This window comes from Egretta garzetta, unplaced genomic scaffold, assembly GCF_000687185.1.
Source record: "Egretta garzetta isolate BGI_Z169 unplaced genomic scaffold, ASM68718v1 scaffold360, whole genome shotgun sequence".
NCBI classification, from domain to species: domain Eukaryota; kingdom Metazoa; phylum Chordata; class Aves; order Pelecaniformes; family Ardeidae; genus Egretta; species Egretta garzetta.
The window spans coordinates 910,051-929,675 of NW_009258261.1; positions in this window are offsets into that span (position 1 = coordinate 910,051).

The following is a 19,625-nucleotide window of genomic DNA, read 5'->3' on the forward strand; positions in this document are numbered from 1 at the left end:
CCGGGTGTTTGCTCAGCGGGCGCCTGCCGAGCGTGCTGCGGGCTGAGCCGCAGCCTCGGCCAAGTCAGGCAGCAGCTCCTTTGAAATCCTCCCCGCTAGCCTCCTAATGAGACACGGTAATTGCATAAGCCGGCCGGCTGTTGATGGCTCGTTGCAGAGCGGGAGCGCCTGTTGGCATGCGGTGTCCGTAGTTATGCAACGTGGCGGTGTCTGTGGGTGTCCTGCTCTGCTGAGAGCACGGCAAAGCTCCGGCCGAGGCCACCAGCCCTGCTCCGGCCGAGGCCACCAGCCCTGCTCGCGGCTGCGGCATGTTGTAATGGTCCTGTTGATGAGTTTAGGGTCCTGGGGTGGTGGGGGGTGTGAAGTGAGGAGGAGTTTCTTCTTGCTTCCTCATGGCTGGGATTTGGTGGCATGAACATCCCTTTGGCAATGTGACGGGGTGGCTGGGCTTGGCCTGCTTTCTGCAGGACCTCTCATGGGTCACTTGGCTTTTCGTGCCTCTTGCTTGCACGCTGGGCTGGGTTGGTGAATGTCACTGTCCTTCCTCCTCTGAGGTGTGCTGAGGATTAATTACTCATGTTGTGTAAAGTGGAGTGGAAGAAGCTAAGTCACTGCAATATTTAGGGTTTCAATATGACAGTGCCGGTCCATTGGGAAATGCTTGCAACCAGTAAGTGGTGCCATTTGAGAAATCAGGAGCTACTGAGAGTGAGTAAAGATTGTGCAAGTGTTTAGAGCTTGGTTATTTTTTCATTAGTGCCCACTAATTTGGGGATGTTTTCATCTCTGGATGCCCAGCTGGAGGTGGCTCATAGAAGCTTATATTTGTGCTTACAGCTCTGCTGGAAGTCACCTGCTGAAGTCATGGCTTCTTCAGTTGTACTAACACAGCTGGACACAAAGGCAGCGGTCAGCCCTGTGGCCCAGGTCTCGGTATGGGAGAACCACTGGACCGTTTTCTTCATGCCAAAACATGGGGTGTCAGCTGTCACTGCGTGGAAAAGCACCTTCCTCAAATACTGCCAGGAGACTGAATTTGTAAACATTGCAGTAACGTGAAACCATCACACATTAGAAACAGTTGGCTTTCGAGTGGTGAGTTGAGTACGTTCCTGTGTTCACCACAACGAGGAACTGGAGTTAGCTCGATGGTTTTGTCAGCTCCTGAGTGCTGGTCACCTCTGTCCTCACCAGTGCTGATGCCAGCTGCATTATGCTTTTTTTTTCTGTTGCCCTAAGAGAGAACAGAAATTGCCCTAAGCTTTTTATTTTTATTTAGTGATGCAGTGTTAAATGATGCCCAAAGAGCTCTTTCCAGAACACATCATCTTTTTCTCTGCTGTACGGGGAACCACTTTATTGGATAAGATTAAATTTGTTGGATATAAAATCAAGCCAGCCAGTCCTTTGTGCCAAAGCATGAATTCTTGTGAGGAAAGAGGTCATCATGTCTTTGTTCTGTAGCCGGTTTTAATTGAACTTTTGCATTTCAAAATAATTAAATACCAAGACTTGGCCATTTGGCTAGCTGCTTTGCCTTGTGTTTGTCTTTTTTGGTGTGTTTCCTGAAAACTAGCACAAATGCAATATTTGTTTTGTTGGCTGTGGAAAGATTGACTGGAACAACCTGCAGTATGAAGTTATGATGGGGGAGGACGTTTGTGTGTTTTTAAGGCACTGATGATCTGCGCCTTTCTGTTTCTGTGCCACATTCTCCTCTCACCCTGTAGCAGCCCAGGAGGACACTGAAAATCCTGTTTGCACCGCCAACAAGGTGAGGCAGCCAGAGCAGGAGCTTCGCCTCTGTGTGCCACTGGCGTGATGGCTGCTCCTGTGGTTTCTCCCAGGGAGGCGTTCTCCAGAAGAAGAGGACAACCTATCTCTGCACTGCCCAGTGGTCTGTGGAGCAGGGTCACATTTCTGGGCAGCAACTGTGCCTCCCCACCCACGGAGGAGCTTCCTCGAGACCCAGCTTCCTTGTGGGTTCCCCTCTAAAAAGGGCTGCAAGGGTGAGAGCTGCTATCAAAGCTCCTGTGCTTATTCTTCTGAAAAAGGGAGAGGTCTCAGCCAAATCTGTTCCCTCACCCATGCAGTCTTTGTTAAATCATGCGCACAAAGAGGGCCCTGTTCAGTATTTGTACCAGCCTTCTTGATGGGGAAGCTCTTGAGTTTTCGTGCTTGAGGGCCTGAGCTTGCAGACCTCATGGTAGTGGCTGGAGCAATACGATAAAAATGTGCTCCACTGAAATAATGCTGAGGTACAAGTTACTGAACTTGACTGCTTGACCAAGTACAAAAAACCTTGTGAGTAGGTATTGTCCTCTGATTCTGGGTTCATCCAGCTCAATGGGAGCCTGGGAATCTTGAAATATGGAGAATTGTATAAAGATTAAGAAGTGGCATGGTGTGAACACTGTTTGGGAACAGTTAATGACATGCCCAGCCCAGCCACCAAAGCCATTGCTGAGAACTGGCAAACCCAGAACTTCATCTTAATCCCAGCACCTTATATCTTGCAGGCACTCCCTCTGATGATTTAAAAAGGTGTATGTAATTCTTAGCCGGCTTTCACCGGAAAGGAATGCAGCACGATCGCAATTTTGGTGTGGTATAATTATCCTGCCTTTCTTGCCCCATTACCACTGACATTGCTCTCCTCACGCCTGGGTTTATAGGCTGACTTGTACAACCTCTCTGGTTTGTTTTGCTTTTTTAATGACGTTGGTGAGAAGATGGGAGGTGTTTGCTGGTTTCGTGGAAGCTTCCTTTGGTTTCTGGGTGGCAAGGCACCGAAGTCCTGGTTTTTGTAAGACTCTGAAAAAGCTGAGTAATATGATAAAGGAGAAAGTCTGGGAATAAGTTTGATTCAGTGGTTGGAGACAAGTGTATAACAGTTCAGAGGAATCCCTCCTTTTCAGAATTACTGCAGTAAAACTGCAGTGCTGATTAACAATTCTTTGGGTTGGGTGGCTTTTTTTGACCTTTGTAGCTTTGCCACTGCAAATCCTCAGGCAGAGGTCTGGGAGACCAAACCCAACCTTACATAAATTTGCCCTGGGTGGGTGCCCGAGGCAGGGCTTGGGAGAGGACAGTGCTGGCGATGTGTTGCAAGGGGCTGGAGAGCAGAGTAGGAGATGTTGTACTTGCCCACTTGCCGTATGGCTTCGAAGTGTCCTAAGGATGGATTCCCCTGGTGCTGCGTATTGCGTCTAAAGCACGGGGTGCCACGTATCTGTGGAAACATTCATAAGCTTGGCCTCCCATGCTCACCTGTGGGAAGGACAAATGACAGTTATCGGTACAGACAGTGTGGGGAGGGCGTTTAGTGTGCCTGTGTGCTTTCACAGGCTAGTGCTGTCACATCTTCATGGACGGAGGAGGGAATCCAGGACAGGAGCAGCACCCCTCTCTTGACATTTATTTCATGTGGCTTCCTTGCTTGTTGTTGCCCCCCGAATTATTCTGGTCTGAGTCTTGCCCTGAGGCCTTCAAGCTCTGTCTGTGAAGAATCCGGGGGAATCCAGGGGAAAAGTCAGTTTTCTTGGGCTTTCAGTAACAGAGATTGTGTAAACTGGTGTTTAAGGAGGTGGTCCTGGTGAGCGAGTCATTTGGTCGCGCACAGAACTGCTGCAGGTCTGGTGCAGAGCAGGTGTGTGTCAGAAATATTTGTCTTGCAGATTGTTTACTGGAGTCTGCACCAGGAACCAAGGGCATGTACGTAAAGGCATGTCAGATAAGGCATTACTTGCTGGTTGAAGGCTGTTCACATTCAGGATCTTTCAGCTCTTCCAGTCCTGTCTGCAGAGAATTGATGTCCAAATGTGTCAGAGGCTGGTCTTTTCTGCTGTGTCTTATTTGGGACTTCTTTGATATTATCATACCTCAACAATTTTACTGTGAATCTCATAATGTTGGTTCTTTTGTCTTTCAGTCTCAGTTTTGAGGTCTTTGTGATTTTACAATACCTGGCTTTTATTTTATTCAAGCTTTTTTTTTTTTTTTTTTAGGGGCAGTTTTTAGAAATTTGGGAATTTGCCTCGGTTCCTACAAACGTCCAAATGTGTCAGAGGCTGGTCTTTTCTGCTGTGTCTTATTTGGGACTTCTTTGATATTATCATACCTCAACAATTTTACTGTGAATCTCATAATGTTGGTTCTTTTGTCTTTCAGTCTCAGTTTTGAGGTCTTTGTGATTTTACAATACCTGGCTTTTATTTTATTCAAGCTTTTTTTTTTTTTTTCTTAGGGGCAGTTTCTAGCAATTTGAGAATTTGCCTACGTTCCTAACAACGGAAATCTAGCAGCAAATGAAAAGGACTGTTATATACATACATTAAAAATCTTGTCATTTTCAGTCCAGACTCATGATTTTAAAGATGGAGATTCATGACTGTGATGCATCGTGCCTGCATCACATCTACCAGAGGATATAGAATACGACTGCTAATGGGCTTTTACCCCTAAGTATCAGCAGGTCTTCTTTCTATGCACATTTTAAATTATTAGTGGCTGCTGTTTATCCTCTTTCTCCCTGTCCCCTAACAGGAGGTGGTCTTCCATTTAGGAAAGAGAAAAGGTGCACTTGTAATCCTTGTCACAGTAGCCCAGGGAGACCTGAAGACATAGGGTGGGGCTGACTGTGAATGCTCCAGGCATGGGCATGAGGAATCCAGGGAAAGCCACACATCCCCCTGACTGAGGCACAGTGGCTTAGGGACCTCCTTGTCAGCAGGTGGCAACACCACATTGCTGTTATTGGAAAACCAGGCCAATGGTTCCCCACTAAAGTACTGACAGAGAAGTAAAGACCATAGATGCTGAGAACCATAAGGCAGGAGCAAGCACCGGACAAGGCAGTGAAAAGACTGGTGATGCCCACTTCCCCATGACCGTCATACAGTCACATTTGGGGACTTCTTTAGCTCCCTCTTAAAACCCTCCTGGCCTTCCCTAGGCTATGGCAGCTCTTCAGGCTGCTCTGGGTTCTGCCAGCCCTCCTAGGGCACAGTGGTCCGAGCAAGAGCAGCCTTCAGACATCTCAGGCCTTGGAGAGCTGGGGGAAAGGCTGGAGGAAAGGCGACATCCCCTTAGTGCCAGAGGGTGTGGTTAGATCCTCAGGTGGCAGGGGATGAGGTTAGAGAAGAGATGCTTCAGGCAAAGGGGAGTTGCAGCCGTCCCTGCTGGGGTGCACCCTCCAGTGCTGAGTGAGCTGGTGAATGGGCTTTTGGGGCCACTCCAAAAGGGAGATGTGCCTGAGGGCTGGAAGAAAGCAAGAAGCAGAGGGACTGATGAGCAGGGCAGTGGGTGGCCAAGTGGCTGAGTGGCAGGGCCCCGAGGGTGCTGACTTGTGGCCCCAAGAGCAGTCGGAGGCCAGGAACCAGCGGTGAAGCCCAAGGCAAGGGGTGCTGCCAGCAGGTGGAGGGAGGTGGTCCTTCCCCTCGGCTGTGTCCTGCTCTCGGCTGCCCAGGGCAAGGCCGCCATGGCCCTAGTGGAGGGAACCCCCAACGCAGTGTCCCCCCAGACCCAAACACTTTCTGTTGAGCTCAGGATATCGGTCAGTTGGAGCCAACAGCCCCCAGAGACAGCAGGAGGGAGCTGTGCCAGCACAGAGTGGCACTGGGAGGAGGCAGGCTCTGGCCGAGAAGCGCTGCCCCCACCCCGGCATGGGCACCCCACTTCCCATCCTTGCTGTCACCACCTGGGCCTCTGCCAGGGTCCTCCTGTGCTGGGCGGGATGGGCCAGGCCAACTGCTGCTGCATCTCCAGGTGGGCTCTCCCTCCCGCTCGGGGCCAGGCGGGCACGGGCAGGCCCCGCAGCAGCAGCAGCCTTGCTCATGGCCGCTGCCCTCTGCTCTGCAGGGAGGCTCTTGTGCTGAGTGATCGCCAAGTTGCAAGTAAGAGCCTGGGAGCCCAGGGGCCTTTCCCCCAGCCCGGGCCCTGGTGGTACCAGGGCAGGGACAGCCTGGCACCAGCCCCAGGCCCTGCACCCTTGGTGCTGGATGCACCAGTGTCTGTGCCAAGGGCAGCTGGGGGACAGGGCTCTGCCCAGGGCACCGTGAGGAGGCCACCTCCAGCTCGCTGCCCGCCTCTCCTCCCGGCAGAGGTGGCACCACCCTGCGCCCTCAGCTCCGCTTGCCCCTGGAGCAGCTGTGGGTGCTGAGCTGTGGAAGGAGGTGGCGGGGGAGGCCGAAGAATCCAGTGAATGGCCTCTGCCCTCCGTGCAGAGCCTGGCCAGGGAGCAGGCAGCCTGCTGGCAGGGGGGGACCGGGGGGCATTGCCACTTCCTGCATGCCCCGGTCACCTGCTGGTGCCCAGGACAGAAAGGGCAACAGCAGCTGCTCTGGCAGGCCAGAGGGAGCCTGGGCTTGGGGAGGGCCTCTGTCCTGCCCCGGGGGGCTTCATCCTGCCCCTGTGTCCTTCCCCACAGGGGAGGGCTGTGCAGGTGCCTGCCTCTGCCCACAGGCTGGGGGGCAGTGGGGCCTGACCCTGCTTCTCCTCTCTTGCTGCAGCTCCCAGGCGCTGAAGGAGCTGTGGCTGGGCACACTGCTGGGGAGCAGCAGCTCCCATCTGCCCCCAGATGCTCCAGGCACAGACAAATGGGGGAACACAGCTCCCCAGCTGGGGAAAGCTGCCTGGGGAAAGAGAAGAGGCAGCTTGGGGCTCATCCGGCTCTCTGCCTCTCCCTTCCCCATGCACAGGGCTCCAGAAGGAGACAAGAGAGCCTGCATAACCTGACTGCCCTCCATCAAACTCCTCGAGGAGGAGCTGAGCTGTCACCATGCCATGAATGTCTCTCTGGGCTGGGCTCTGTCCCCGAGCACTGGTCCTCTAGCCCATCAGCAGAGGCATTGCTGCTCACTGTCTGCCTCTCCTTCTCTTCTTGCCCAGTGGAGGATGTTCAACGCCAGCAGCCTGGAAAGGCTGATGGAGGGCCATGCAGAGGTGAGCAGGGCTGCCTTTCGCCTGCCTCGGGCTGTGCTGGGCTGCCAGGGATATGCGGCGAGTGGGCTGAGCTTGTGCGGGAGGCAGGGAGGGTCCCACGGTGGCAGTCATGGAGCAGAGAGGGTTGGGGAGCCAGCAGGCACGGCAGCACGGCCTCACTGGTGGCACTGGGGAGAACCGTGCTGCGTGGAGCAGAGAGCCCAGGAGGGCAGAGGGTCCCTGCTCTGCCATGCTCAGGTTGCTGGTGCCAGCTAGCAGCTTGGCGGTGGCCCTTTCTGCTGCGGGGCCGATCTCTCAGCACAGCCTGGTTCTTGCAGGCTGATCCCAAGCAAGGGCCTGCGATAGTGCCGCCTGGCAATGGAGGGGGACTTTGCCGCTCACCAGGTGAGTTTTGGAAAGAACAGCAACCTCCTGCAGGCGGTGTAGCTGTGCTCACTTGTCCCTTGAGTGTCGCCGTGCAGGTTGGGCAGCCCAAGGGAGGACGTGAGCTGGACGAGCAAGGAGAGGCGCTGGGCAGTAGCCACTGGATGTGATGCTGTGGGGACATGGAGCCCTTGGCCTTGCAGGACTTCCTGCGAAGCATCACCTCCAAGCTCCTGGTGAACCACCTCTACAACGACTGGATGGCAGCGATGCAGAAGAGTAGCCAGGAGGAGAAGATGCAAGAGCTGAAAGCGTAAGCATGGGCAGCAGCCAGCCTGTGGAGCTGGAGCCCTGATCAGTGCTGGCTGAGAGCCCCTGGCAAGCTGTGCAAGACAGCCTGGGGGATGGCTGTGGCCAGCATCTGCCGAAGAAGGAACCTTGTGCTCCTCTTCCCTCAGGGTGGCCGAGAAGTTGCCTGCAGCCAATCTCCTCCTCCTGAAGCAGCTGCTGTCCCTCCTCCAGCACACAGGCCACAACCACAACACAGCCACCAGCAGGATGAGCTTCAGCAACCTGGTCATCTGCATGGGGCCTAACCTGCTGAGCCCACCCAATGAGGACCGGCTCCCGCTGGAGGCCATGCTGGAGGTCACCGAGAAGGTATGCTGACTTGCGCAGCTGGCTGCAGCTTTCCCGTCCCAGCAGTGCTGGTGGGGTGGCTGCCTGCAAGAGCAGCCTCACAGCTGCAGCTGCCTGCGCAGAGGCAAGGGTCAGGAGTGGGAAAGGCTGCTTGGTGCCTTTGCAGGCAGCTGGGTTGAGAGCAAGGCTTTGCTGTGTGCAGGTGAACGTGCTGGTGGAGTTTCTGCTGGAGAACTGCAGGGAACTCTTTCTTTGGGGAAGAGGCATGGGACCTTTTGTCTCCAGCAGCCCAGGAATTGCCAGCCCCCCTGGAGAGATCCAGAGGTCAGAGGAGGGAGGGGGAGGGTTGTGACAGGCGGGGGCTTGGGACACCAGAAACATCAGCGTTATTTCTGGCGGGGCTGGGCATCGTGTTCTGTCCTCTCAGCCCTGTTTGTCCCATGGCTGCTCTTTGGCCACTGCCTCTCAGGGCACAAAGGCTTTGCTCTGCAAGATGAGCTGAAGCCTGCAGACTGGGCTGGAAATGGATGTGGTGTCTGGCTTTGGGTGGGTTTGGCCTGAGCTGCTTTTGACTTGCAACAAGTCCCTTGTCTGCAACAGGCGGTTTCTTTCCAGCTCTGCCTTTGGAAGACCAAAGCGTCCCTGCCTTCCCGGCAGACAGTGAGCATGAGGCAGAAGCCTTGCCACATGCACCCCCCTCTCTGCTTGCTGTCCTCCAAGCAGCCGGGGGAGATACGATAGTGGAACCCGAAAGGGGAGAGGTCTGTCAGGTCCCCAAATAGCATGAGAGCGTGTCTGGTGGAGGAGGGCAGCTTGTGATGAGGCCGAGTCGCTGCCGGGCCTCTGCCTGGCAGCAGAGCTGGGGTGTGTCTGGGTTCGCCCTCTGCCCACCGGGACCATCCATGGTAAGGAAAGCTGGCAAGGTTGTTGCTCCCATGCCTTCGGCATGTGCTCAGTCCAAGCCAAAATGCCCACAAAAAGGCAGAGAGGAGTAGCTGTCAACTTCCAAGGCTTTTTCCTGTGGTCCGACCTCATCAGAGCTTCGTCAAGTCTCTTCTGGGGGGGTGGAGGTGCTGAGTGAGATGGGGCTGATGCAAAGCAGCCAAAGGGATCTCCACTGGAGAGCTGAGGTGGCAATTGGGCAATGAATCACTTTACTGTCCCAGATGTCCCTTGCCACCTGCCGACTGCAGCATTTCTGTTGTAGGCACCTGCAGCTTTGCCTCCAACCTCCCTCAAGAGCGCGGCAGAGTCCCTGGGGCACCCAGCAGAAGTGGTGAGCCTTGCAGAGGCCAGAAGATAAAAGGGGCGGGCTTTGGTTAAAATCCGAGCTGCCTCCAGGGGCTGGTGGCTTTCCCGGACTAATCCCCCTGTGAGCTGGGAAGGTTTGCAGGCTCTCCTCAGGACCAGGCCATGAGAAGAAAGTGAAAGAGAACAGAGGCCTGGGGAGAGGAGAGGGAAAGCTGCATGGCGAAGAAGAGGAAGAAGAGCAAAAATGCTTTTGGGGACAGAGCAATGAGAAGATGCAGGAAGGTGCAGTGGGTCAGGAGGCCCAGGTGTGTACCAGGCTCCACTGCCCATCTTTCTGAGCTCTCAACGCTGCTCAAAGTCTGACTGAGTCGCTGGCGAGGGATGGCAAGGGATGGTGCTGTGCAGGGTTTAGGAAGAACTGCATGGCAGCTGCCCAGGGACTCCTGGTTGAACCCTGCTGTGTGGCACAGGGGCACTGTGCATCTCTGCAGGTGCCCAGGTCTCTAAGGGCATGCCCATGGGGATAAGGCACTGGAGCCATCCTGTAGGCAGTGCCAGCAAGAGCTCTCTCTTCTGGACTAGGAACGATGCCTCGTGAATGCTGTTCCCCAAAGAGAGGGCAACAACACCCTCCCCCTTCCTGCCTTCCTCAGAGCTTTCTGACTGTCATTGCAGGTGTGAACTCCTTTTCACCAGCTGAACTGCTGTGAGTCCTGGGCTGCTGTAGCTGCTGTCCACAATAAAAAACTTTTCTCTCTTCTGACTGTGTCTGCTGCAAGCTGTTGTGGAGTGGGCAGGTGGTGTTCTGTGATGAATCCTCAGGGAGGAGTTTGGGATGGTCCCTTGTCCCAGCACCCCTTGTCCAGCAGGCATCAGGGCTGAGCTGAGGTGCTTTGGGAGTGAAACCCAGGAAAGCAGAGAGTCCCCTGGGAGGGTGGAGGCTGGAAGGGAGCTGTGGAGGTCACCTGGTCCAACATGTGCTCAGGCAGGCTCACCTCGAGCAGGTTGCCCCCGACCAAGTCCTGGTGAGTTTTGGGTATCTGCGCAGAGCGGTGCCATGAGGTCAAAGCCAGGGCAAGAGGTAGGCAGGGCAGGGTGGCCAGGAAGGGCTGAAGGTCCTTCTGCAGCCCCTGTCACCTGCAGCTTGCTGTGCCCTGCAGCCACCCTCCTTGCACACTCCCTGTCGGGCAATTTCTTCAGACCCCCCGAACTCCAGGCAGTGGTAGAGATGAATGTCCATGCTGGGTGCGATAAATGCGTCAGCTCACCCAAAAAGCTCCTGAGGCGGCTCCAACAGCAGCCGCAGTGCCGAGGCTTTTGTGCATCCCAGTGTGACACAGGGGACGCCAGGAGGAGGAGGGAGGATGAGCACTCTCACCGTTGGTGGGTAACTATTTTGAACATAATTGTACAAGTTACGGTTTAGAGTTATACATTTTTCTAATTAGAGAACTTGTGATTTAAAACCTCATTAATTAAGCAATGAATGAGTGAACTCACGTGTCACGCTGGTCTTTGCAAATGGGATTTAGCCCTTCCTTTCCTTTTGGTTTTTTTTTTTATTTTCTTTATGAGCTCATAAAATATAGCTGAATTTATGGACTACCTTGTCCTGTGAATTTCAGGGATCCAAACAGACTGTGACGCTGCTTGGTCCTGAAGAGGTTTCTTGTTGCTTTGCATGGTCTGAAGCACAGGTTCGGCTCTGTTTACTATTTTTAGAAGCTCCATAGAAAAGATTCTTCATCTGTAAGTTATAATACGTGCCTTTATATTTCTGAAACCTGGAACATGGGAATCACATCTTTATATTTTAATTGCCAACCTCAGCAGTTAAAGTTATATGCAGAGCAAATTCTGCACTCAATTATATGTGGCAAAACAGTGCCGCTGTGGGTTTGTTGGACATCGCTGGCTGGTCCAAAGTTCTGTTCTGGTTTTTGTTCTTTAGGACTAGGGTCAACATCTGACTGAGTCCCAAACATCTGCAGGTACAGCGTACAACTGACAACTGCCTGCGATCCTCCACCAGTGCCTTCAGAACACCCCGGTTCAGCCAGCGCATCTGTCCAGGCAGAGAATGAGACCATTCCTGAGAAGAAACTGTCAGGTGGAAACTGCTCTGGGTGGCTCATCAAGCCAGGGTTTCAATGCTGTGCACATCATTTTCAGGTGCTGTATTCTCACCGAGGACTTGTTGCAGTCTGAATTCATCTTCCCGAGTGGATCATAGGACATATCTTCCATCAGTGACACTGGGTGCTGACAGGCGTCCTGCTATGCATTGCAGCAGTTCGGAGCCAAATAATTTATTTTGGAAGCACATTTTGTACGCAACTTAGAAAATGGGAAATAACAGGAATATTGCAACAGTGAACTGCGGGGTGGACAAATATATGGTTCTGCCCTATAGTTTCTAAGCATTGCACTTTGCCATCTATTGTTTCAAAATTGCTTTCTCTCCAGTAATTATCTTCAAAAAAGAAGGCTGATCCAAAGTATTTTCTTTCTTTTTTTTCAGGGTGGTTCATTGATTTCCATTTTTAATAATAAAGGTGAATATACAAAAGAAAAAAAACCCCATGACATATTACCTAGCATTTAAAATAGAGAGAATGCATATATGTGTCGCAGCACACTTCATCTGTGGACATCAAAGTGTCTCACAGAGGTCATAATCCTCATTTCAAAGATGGTGGTGAGAGGGAAAGCAGCTTAGCAGGTCAGTGGTAAAGCAGGGCAAGAGTCTCCCAAGCCTGTACTGCAGGCGAAGATGAAGGAGCAGAGAACAAACCCATCCTCACCTAATCAGGACAGCCCCAGTGCGATGAAGGCACAGCGACACTGCAGGGAGAGTAGCAAATCATGCCACAAGCTGTGGAGCCAGTGGAACCCGGTTTCCTCCTGTTTTGGGTCTAAAAGGTAGTCTGGGGCTGTCTGATGTTGGCCTTTGATGGTGCAATCACAGGGTGCCACTGTGGCCTGTCCCTCACCAAGGGCACTGGTGGAGTCTGGCTCCTCAGCTTTGTTGTCTGTTTTCCCAAAATGTTTGGGTACTTGAGAATTTTGAGCTTTTGTGTCGGGTGTGATCACTGTGAGCCAGTGTAGTCACAAAGAACACGTCCTTGCATGCACGCACACATGCACGCACGCACAGATATGTCTGTCTTGGCATTGCAATATAGGGGGTTCCTCGTTCTATGGAACTATGCCATCAGTCAACATTTTAATGTTGTAGATCTGTGGGTTTGAACTTCTTTTTTCTGTACCAGAGTTCTGAAAATAGATAAAGGATGGTACAGCAAGGATGTTCACAATGTTGATTCAGTAGCCGCTATTGTTTAATCTTACGGGAAAATGCTTCCCAAGGGGAGACACAAAGTTGGACTCCCAACTCTAGCTGCATCTTCTTTTTCATCATCTCAATATGAAGTGAGCCTCATTCAGGTTATTCATTTGATGAATAACCTGAGTGAGAAGACTTTTTTTATGCCTGCAGCCATGCCGCCTTGGGTCATGGTCCTGTCATATCTCATTACCCAGAGAGGGGGAGGTTGAATGGGAATTTTGGTGTGAAATTCTGAAGTAGTGATTTTCAACCTTTCTTGATTTGTGAACTCTGAAAATACTTTTGGGGGCTGTTCAGCCCCCCTGATGGTAAATTGAAACCTACTAGTAAGAGGTTGATTTTCTTAGCTTTAATGGACCCATTAAAGGTAGTCCATGGATGCCACAGGTTTGCTGGCCAAAAGTTGAAAGCAATTGCTTTAAAGAACATGCCTTGTATTTCAGGAGTGTTTCTCATGGCTCAGGAAAGAGCATCTTTCCTTCTGAGGACTAGACAACAGCCGCTGAATGAGTGTATAGAGTTCATGGCATGACATGGTCATGAGTTAATTGAAGATCTTAGAGTGTTTTTCATGAAGGGATTTGCCTCTGAAAGGTAGACACAATTTGGGGGATTGTCCCACTCATATTGCAGGAAGCAGCAAAATCAGTGGGAGCCAGGGCCCAAGATACTGGCTCTGTCTGTAGGGGAGCATCCATGCTCTGGATGTGCGTGCGTGAAGACATCTGTCTGGGCTTGCCCCTCGCACCTGTGTGTGTGCAAGGTGCTGTTGGACGTGTCGTCCTTGGGACATCAGCTCGTGGCTCAGGGAACAGAGCCTGTCTACCTTTGTCGCAAGCTGTGCTATGCAGCCAGTAGTTACCATTCATGATGACCTCTTTGTAATGGCTTGCAGTGTAACCTCCTGATTAACAGGGCATCCCCGTTTGCTTTCTGCTTCTTCAGATGCGAGTTACAAAAGGTGGGTAGTAGTGGTAAGTTGTCTAGCTTTGACATTCACCCTCTTTGACCTTCAACTCTTTTTTTCTTGATGAAGTCCATGTTACCCATCAATTAAAAAGACACAGTGTTGTGTTCTTATCCCACAGGAGGGTGGTGAGAGTTTTAATAATAAAATCTTCTAGATCATCAAGTGAAATGTGCTATATAAATGCAGATTAACATTACTAGAAAGCCTGCAGGTTCTTTGCCTTATGTGTCTCTTCTGTGGTGTCTGCCAGCAGACCTGAATACATTTGCTGCTAAGGTTACTAATCTCGGGTGTAATATATCAACTGAACAGGCATTTGTTCTTTATATTTTAAATATTATAGTGCATTGTATCATGCGGCCTATAATAACACTGTTTAGCATCTCTGTTATTAGAGCATCTCTTCATACTTTTGTTGTTATAGGTCCCAGAGGCATTGTTTATGGGCAGACCTCAAAGACCTAGTAGTACTTCAGTTTTCCAGATAGGAAAACTGAGGCCCATTTTAGAAGCAAAAACTCTGAGCCGGTGGTGTAGAAACTGGGTCTCCTACTTTTCTCATGGATTCTCTCCAAGCACTGAGAAACTGTGCCTCCAAAAGCACTGAAGACTATAAATTACAGGACCTCTGCACGGAGTTTGCAAGTGAAAGTAAGTTTGCTAAACAGAATTTTTTCTCCCTCCGCACGTTGTGAGTGATGCTTCCACTGGGTGCTGCAGTGGGTAGGATCCCCATGTGTCTGGTTACTCTTGGCGAGATGTTTTGTTTGGAGGGGAAAGACCTCACACATTAGCAATGGCTCCTATTCTACTGGTTGGCTATTGAATGTTTTACATCCCCAGGTGCTTGAGTGATATTCTTCTCTTAATACTGGCCTTTTTGCTGTTTACCAATATGTTTGTCACACTAGCAAGGCTTTACAGGCTGTTGTTCAAAAAGAGTTATTTAGAGAACATACACAAATGGTGGTGGAGAAGGGATACCTGAAGATCCCTCTTCTTCACACCTTACCAGGAGCAGATCCTTATTACTGGGCTAGGTGGTCATGGTCCTCCATCTTTCCTGTTTCATGAACCTAACATTCCTCACTGCCCAGTGGTCTGATGTCAAGATGAGCCAAGAAATATTTCCCTCCCTCCAGCCAATGTGGGTGCTTTGAAAGGAGGTGCTGTCTTGATCTCTGTTAGACTGAAGATGGCATTTCCATGCCTGCCTTGCCTTTTTTGAGTGTCCTCGTCCCCTTGGATGATACATTGAACCTTAGCGTGACAATGTGAGAGGTAAAGCAAGAAACAATCCTCTTTTGTGCCCACATACCAGTGGGATTCAAAAGCCACCGTAAGGAGGCAGGGGACCCATTTCCTTAGCTTTCCTTATTGGCCATTTTAGGTATTAATTGCAATTATCCAGCAATTATGGCACCTCATGTTGGAGGTGTAGGTGAGTAGCTGGGGTCTGGGCATTTCACTGCTGGAGCCAGGCACCTGGAAGGGAGGTATGGGAGGTGCTGTCACCACACCTAAACCCTTTGTCAATCTGGGGCCAGAGCGTGCAAGGTGAGTAATTGTTATAGATGGAGGAGCTGCCTTGTTTGTCCACTGAATAAATAAAGCAGATTTTCCAGCTTTTCCCTCCTCCAAGTCTCTCCCAGCTCCCTCTAGCTTCCCCACATCACTCTCTTTTTCTAATCTCCCCATCTTTTCTCTGTGGCTTCCTCCTGCAGTTCCAGCTCTGGCAGACAATTCCCAGGGTGGTACATTCTTCTCAAATGAAGAGGGCTTTCCAAGGGCAACCTGAATGTCCCCAACAGTTGCCTGTACAACCTTCTTCCCAAAATCACCTGTGTCAAAAAGCGATGGTTTTGCATGTGTTGCAATGATCATCTTTAATTGCTGGTTAAATATCGAGGTCACCAGCCACTCCTGTTCCTAAAGAAGCACTATGCCTTTTAACTGAGTGGTGCTGGAGGGCAAGGGCATTTACTGACCAAACCATTTGCAGAAAAGCTGATCTTTCCATTTGACCTTCAAAGCCAAGGTTGCCATATTTTCCCAGTACCTGTGGCCTGAATAGCAAGTTGGTGTCCTGCTAGGGTGGCTGGTCCTGAGGTGCCCCTGTATCCTGCCACTTGTTTCAGCAACAGCAATGATTTCAGCATCCTTATGAAAAACAATTCAGACATTGGGTCTTCCCAAAAGCAGAAACAAAGCACGATAGGACACACCAAACCCCATTTTTAAAGTAGTACACTAGTTAAATGGACAGACCCTGCGGATGCTCTGGGTTGATATACAGTAACAGCGGTGCGGTACAAAGCTTTTATTCCATCAGAGCAGCTCTATCACATTGATTTGTGCCAGAAAATAGCTGGGTAGCTTTTTTTATGTGTAAATCCACTTCCTAACCTGGCAGGCTTTACAGCACAAAAATATCAGCAAGATATCGGTGCTTATTTCTTCCATGTGTTCTGACAGGGATATGCATCTGGTCCTCTTTGCTGAGGGTACAGCTCCTTTAGAAATGCTTTTTGTAGAAGAGCTTTACTTGGGGAGTTATTTTTAATGACAGTTTTATGCTGTTCAGATGTTAAGGTCTTTGCAGAGCAGAGGTACGTGTGGTTATTCTAGCATAAAAACTCATGTGTGTGCATGGTTCTGGGAATCAGTATAAATTATGCTAGCAAGAACATGTTTTTTTGTTTATGTATTGGGAAAGCCAGTACTGTAATTGAATATAACTCTAAATAAAATAAGCCTGGTGCTATTTTTCATTCACAGGCCACCCAGCTGAAATACATCCTCACCATCACCGTATGGACAAGGGCAACTGTGAGGGGTCAAGTGAGTTGGAGTCAGACTCCCCTCACCACCTTCAGCCCGTCCAACTCCAGCACCAACAGCTTGATACTGGAAACTCTCTGTAGAATGGATTTTAGGATGGGGTGAACCATGGTCTAGAATAATCTGTGTCTATCCACTGGGTTACAAAGGAGCACAGATCTGCCGCTTACAGTGTAAATATCCAGTATCAGCTAGATAAATGCCAAGTTTGACCCCTGAGATCCTCAGTAGGTCTCCAGACTGCCAGTCTCACCTCCCACTCACCTGGGCACAGTGCCACTGCAGGTATGCAGCACCAGTCACTGCTCAGCCTGTCTTAATTAAAACCAGCTTTATTATCTGATAGATACCGACAGAATATAACCTGCAACACAGAAGGCACCTGCCCTGAGGACATTTCCCTGTAAGCAGATAGCAAGCAGAAAATATGCCAGAAAAGCTCTGCCGTGGAAGGTTTGTGATTCCTTTCCCCTTCAGACATAGCATCACGGCTGGCTGGTGCAGGCTCCAGTTACAGAAGAGGTCTTCAAGGCTAAGGCAGTGTGGAAAGCCTGCAAGGGAAAAACTTGAAACCAAGGGAGGAAAAAAGACCCAACCAATTAGTATTCGCCGGTGGGGTTTTTATTTCAACCTGTAAATCTCCCTCTGCACTTAGCGCTGTACATATGCACTGTACAGGAGAGCAGCTCTGCCTAGGGAGGCGTAGCATCCGCACAGCCGGGAGAAGGGGTGGGGAACAGCACGTACTTGGCTTAATTTTACAGACTCGAAACAGATTTCGCCAGCTGACGTCATGACTTGTATGAGGTTGGCAGGGATGTCAGCAGCAGAGGCAGTAATTAAACCCCTGGCATTCCAGCCAGAGGCATGGTCATGTCCTGCTTCATCTGAAGCAGAGTTTGTCTGACACAGCAGAAGCCTCATGTAACCAGGCCAAATTTTCATTTTTGGAGCAACAGTTTCAGAAGAACTACATACACAGGATTTTTCGCTATTTATAAGCTGGAGAACAAGCATACTTCTGCCCCCTTCTATCTCACACTTCATTAGGCGGCATGCATGTCAGGGGAGGAGGGCTTGTCTTCCAGCTAACTACGCAAGGCTTTCATTTGCATTCCCTCTCTCTTTTGTGTTGGGATAGCAGAGGTTTGCACCAGCATGCAAGACATGTTCTTATTGCTCGTCTACAACTGCAGTTGCATTTCAGAAGCATTTTGGCACATTGCCCCCCTGGCAGCCAACGATCACTGTAGAAGCTTCTCAGGCTGAAATGTTTTTGTGCGATGTATTAGCCCATTTCTATTATTGGACAAGCTTTTCTTTTTCCCCTCATCTGTTTTGGCCATATCAGAAGGTGTGAACTCTTTTCAAAGAATTTTTAATCTTTGTCAGCATTTAGAGTGGGCCTGAATAAACACTTGTTAGGGAAAAACTTCATGGGAAAGACTTAGTGTGTTTCTTAGCTTGTTATTCTGGCTGACCGAATCTCTTGCAGATGCAGCATTACAATAGCAATAGTGCAGCAATACACTTACTTACAATAGCATGGTGCATGCAAACCATGATTGGTTTTAGTGGGAAGAATCACACCAATGTGCCTGCCGACCCCCGATGCGTGCATTGCCTATCCTATGAGCGTGACACACTCACCCAGGGCTTTCCTAGAAAATAGGGGCTTAAAACTGATAAACATTTTCTATTGCCACCTGAATAACACTTAAAACTGGGGGATAATGAAGGTCGATGCTTTAACCTGTTGGTTCCCTTTTCAGGTAAAACTGTTCATTCAGCCAGAGTAAGGACAATAGATGACTACTTGTGAGTTCACCGGCTGTAAATCTAGGGTGTAAAGTAAAATAAACACATCATAAAACTTCTGCCTTGTTTCTTCCCACCTATTCGTTAGACTATTCATCTGTTTTGGAACGCTTATTACGTCAAGACTTTAAAATCATGGACTACATGTGAGAAGCAAGTACGATATGCACATGGAGGAGTCTGAGGGCTTGATATGAAGCAGGGCTGGGAAAGGCAAGATGTTGGCATCCTTGGTGAGGAATGAAGTGAGCTAAAGAGTAGTAAGCTGGCGGGGAGGCATGTGTGTTTTGGGGATCACAGCCTAAGTTCAAAGCCCTTATGCAGATACTTACCTGTAATTATGTATTTAGACCCAGACCCAAAGCAGATAAATACCTGCACAAATGTAAAACTCGTGTCACCTAACTGTGTGGCTCTGCGCGCTGCTGAGTCAAAGCCTGCACAGTGAGGTGGGTTGTGGCAAGAGGATTTCTGGTCCGTAGGCTTCCACTGACCGGGGCCAGCGGGTCAGAGCTGGAGTATTTTGTAGAACCTTAGTAATGAATGTACACGTCTCTAGAAGCAAAGTCTCCAATTAACAGCTTTAATCTTATTATCTCAAGCCTTTTATCTTCAAATTTTCTTGGCTGTTTGTTTGTTTTCTTTACATTTGTTTACATATACCAAACTGAAGGTTTTTCTGGAAATGCTGGTATGGCTTTTAATTGTAAGAATGATTCACTGAGAATAATTCATTCAAAGATCTTGGCATCTCTTTTCCTTGTAATCTGGTGGTGGATATTCTGTGATTTTCTTGGAAGGTTTTTCCCCCTGAATGTGCATGTTTACACTCACACCCACACAGACTCACACACATTTGCAAATGCAGACACTTCCCTCTTCTTCTTTTGGAGCTTTTAAGTTCTGGAGCAGCACATCTGACCTGCACGATTAACCATTTCTGCTATGTATTGCCTTTATTTGTGTCCAAAGGCACGACAGAGCTTTCGAGATTTGTGGGACCCATCCTGTAGGTTTTTGTCCATACCATAAACCCCGCTAAGCTCCCGGCGCAGAGCAGGCACATGCAAACCTGAGGAGAGGGTCCCTAAGCTTGAAGAAAGGTCTGTGTCTGTGCTGACTCCTGCAGTTGTTCAGGCTCAGTGCGGAAGACTGCTGGCTGGCCTGGGACAAACCAGGCATTTTCCTGAGGAATTAAATAGCACAGATCTGCTCCCAGGGCCCAGGACTGTTCCCCAGCATTGTTTAATTTATTAAATATTGTTGTTGATATAGAGGTTATAGCTTGCTCATATTTTAGTATCTATTAGCAGCAAAAGCAGTGAGTTTTGCCTCAGACTTGTAAGCCCTCAGGAGTATTACTTACATAGGAGATTAAGCCTGGACCTTGCAGTCTGTGAAACAAGCTCATGCAGAGCATAAGGGGTAAGATTTCCCCACTGGCCCTGTACA